Raw genomic sequence first — 3,332 nt, forward strand, 5'->3', positions numbered from 1 at the left:
TCTTCTTCCATGTCCAAAACGATGAAGTCAACAGGAAAAAAAAATTTATCTACTTTTACCAAAACATCTTCCACTACTCCCCTTGGATATTTGATACTTCTGTCAGACAATTGTAGAGAAATAGTGGTAGGTGTTGTCTCCTTCAACCCAAGCGTCCTGAAGACATCAAAAGGCATCAAATTAATGCTTGCACCAAGATCACATAAAGCCTTATCAAAATTAATTTTGCCAATGGTGCACTGACGGGTTGCTGAAGCCCTCAAAATTAATTATAGTCCCACCTTACTATAACTTGTAGTAAATGTGGTACCATGTCGAATCCCACAGGCGGCTAGTAATTAATTTCTCAGCCGAATGCACAATATAAATAGTGGGCAATTTGAATAATTTAAAATTATAAAATAACAAAAGAGCAATTAACAACTAACAAGGAAAATTCAGTCTTACCGAATTCTGATCCAAGGGTTCGGATTGAGTCAATTGGTCATCGATCATAGGTAAACTTCAGCAGCTTGCAATTCAAGTATTTAACCTTAAGATTTATTAGGATAGCCATAATAAACCTCGTGTTTTCCTGAATTAGTTGACCAAACCCAGCATTCGATCAACACTTATCATTAACCGACTAGGTACGATAGCATTCCATATCAATTAATGATAGCAGTAACCTTTGTGAAAATAGTTAAACCAAAATAACAATAATTGAGATAGCAACAATTATTGAATCTTGTTTCGTTGATTCCCCTTAGGTTAAAACATACCCATACATTGGTCAAAGGCTGTCACGAACAATTGACCCATGTAGGATAATAATCTAATTGCTACTTGTACTACTATTCGTGACAATTACGGATCATCGAACCATGGATAGCAGTAGGAAGATCAACATTAATTAATTTTCCAGACTAATTAATATTAACATCCATAAGAACATGCACAAGAATTAACGAATACTTGAATTAAAAGCAAGAATTTAAATTAAACACAGAACCTCACGATGACACAATTGAATCAAAAATCCCCCTTGAATCAGAAAAGAAAAGCTTAGTCGCTCATGGTTGTCGACTCCCTCTTGCTCTGGTTCCCAGATGGATGGACTGATCTTCTAAATTGATTGAGTGCTTTAGCATTAGGAGGAGGGGCTCTCTCCAACTCCTCTTAGGAGATTATCCTCAAAAATAGAAAGTCCTAATCAGTTTTGATCTAATCCAATCTTATCTCTTATCTAGTAATCTCAATCCTCTTATCCTTCTAGAATTACAATTGAATTTTAAATCTGATGGGACTCTTTATTCTTGAATTCGAGTTAGGCTTCTTCAATAAATTGGGTTGCTACAAGGCTCTTCTGCGAATTGGGCTTCAGTTGTGGGCTAGGCTTCTCTACGAATTTGCTTCGACTTCAGGCCCAATTTTTACCTTGATGAAGACCGAATCTATCGAAACCCAAAACATGAATGTTTTAGAGTTCTTACTTATCTTTCCAATGCATATTGAATCATCCCAATCAGAGTCCGGATATGAGAGTTATTCCTAGATTACTGAACGATGCCGAAATTGTGCAAAATCGTCCGATTAGCCTTGTTTTCCTCCTATCGCCTTTTTGCTTGCCCTGAATTGAAATACTAGAGTAATGAGTCCAATTAAGTGATAATTTAATGTAAAATAATGAATATTTGGGGATAAAAATATGATACTTTTTATTCCCATCATGCACGGAATAGAGAAGCTCCCTAGATCCTTGAGTTTTGGAGGTAATTTATTTTGTAGGATTGCTGAGCATTCATCATTAAGTTTTACCATCTCAAATTCCCCCAACTTTCTTTTGTTTGAAATTATTTCCTTAAAAAATTTGGCATAACTTGGCATCTGAGAAATAGCATCAAGAAGAGAAATGTTAATATGCAACTTTTGAAATACCTCTAGAAATTTAGCAAATTGCTTATCCAAGTTAGCCTTAAGAAATCTTTTAGGAAAAGGAAGAGGGGGTTTGTAGGACTTTAAATTAAGAGCAGAAGAACTTCCCTTTTTCTCCATTTATGACTTGTAGTCTCCTTCTTTTTCTTCAAGGTTTTGACTTTCTTCCTCTTTTACTTGCTCATCATCTTTTCATTCTTTTCTAAGTTCTTTTCCACTTCGCAGAGTGATGGCCTTTACTTGTTCCCTGGGATTCTTCCCGGTGTTGCTAGGTAATCCTCCTTGTGGTCTTGCTGAAATTGCTTGAGCAATTTGTCCAATTTGAGTTTCCAACCCTTGAATTCTTGCCTCCGTACTATTGATAAATTTTGCCATCATATCCTCTAAATTTGGATTCTTCTCTTGTAGATTTTGTTGTTGTTGCTGCTGAAATCCGGGAGGTGCTCTTTGTTGGTTATTACTCCAAGAAAAATTTGGATGGCTTCTCCATCCTGGATTGTAAGTGTTGGAGTAGGAATTGAAATTGGACCTGTTGCCACCATAAGAAACAAAATTAGCTTGTTCAGAAGAAGAAGAAAATGAATTTCCTACTTGACAGTCTACACTAGCGTGTCCCCCTTGCCCACAAAGCTCACAAGAAGGAAAGAGAACAGAAGAAACACTCACAGTGGAAACCCCCAAATTTTCTAATTTCTTATTTAATGCAACAAGTTGAACTGAAAAAGCAGTGATAAAATCAACATTATAAATTCCAACTCCCTTGTTATTTGTTCTCTCATCCATTGATAGCTATTGGCCGCCATCTCCTCCAAAAGTTCATATGCTTCTTCGGGAGTTTTTCTCATAAGGGCACCTGCAGTTACATCTAACATTGAACGATTAGATTGATTAATGCCACTATAAAAAGTTTGCACTTGCATCCAAACAGGTAGACCATGGTGAGGACACTTCCTAAGCAGTTCCTTAAATCTCTCCCACGATTCATATAAGGTTTTATTATCAAATTGAGAAAAGTTGTTATGCCATTCCTTAATTTAGCCGTTTTAGCAAGTGGAAAATACTTAGATAAAAACTCTCGTGCCAAGTCATCCCATGTAGTAATCGAACTTGCAGGAAGAGAGTTAAGCCAATATTTTGCTTTGTCCCTTAAGGAGAAAGGAAATAACCTAAGTCTAATGGCATCATCCCTAACTCCATTATTCTTAAAAGTATCACATGTTTCAAGAAAATTAGCAATACGAGAGTTAGGGTCATCATTGGGGCCAGAAAATTGCACAGTCATCTGGATCATCTAAATAATTGCAGGCTTGATCTCAAAATTGTTTGCTTGCACATTTGGCCTCCTAATGCTTGATGTAGTACCATCCAGAGAAGGTATAGCGTAGGAGATCAATGTCCTTGGATTATTTTGGTCTTGA

General features: G+C 36.5%; 1 non-coding gene across 1 annotated transcript; it reads left to right on the plus strand.

The window, feature by feature from the left end:
* The first annotated feature begins 2,844 nt into the window (after nt 1-2,844).
* Nucleotides 2,845-2,950, plus strand: LOC148791740 (small nucleolar RNA R71). The gene has a single exon (XR_016076852.1). It is a non-coding gene; the product is annotated as a small nucleolar RNA R71 (small nucleolar RNA).
* The last annotated feature ends 382 nt before the right edge of the window (nt 2,951-3,332 follow it).

The sequence above is a fragment of the Nelumbo nucifera genome, chromosome 5, assembly GCF_055504915.1.
Source record: "Nelumbo nucifera cultivar China Antique chromosome 5, China Antique-T2T, whole genome shotgun sequence".
Taxonomy (NCBI): domain Eukaryota; kingdom Viridiplantae; phylum Streptophyta; class Magnoliopsida; order Proteales; family Nelumbonaceae; genus Nelumbo; species Nelumbo nucifera.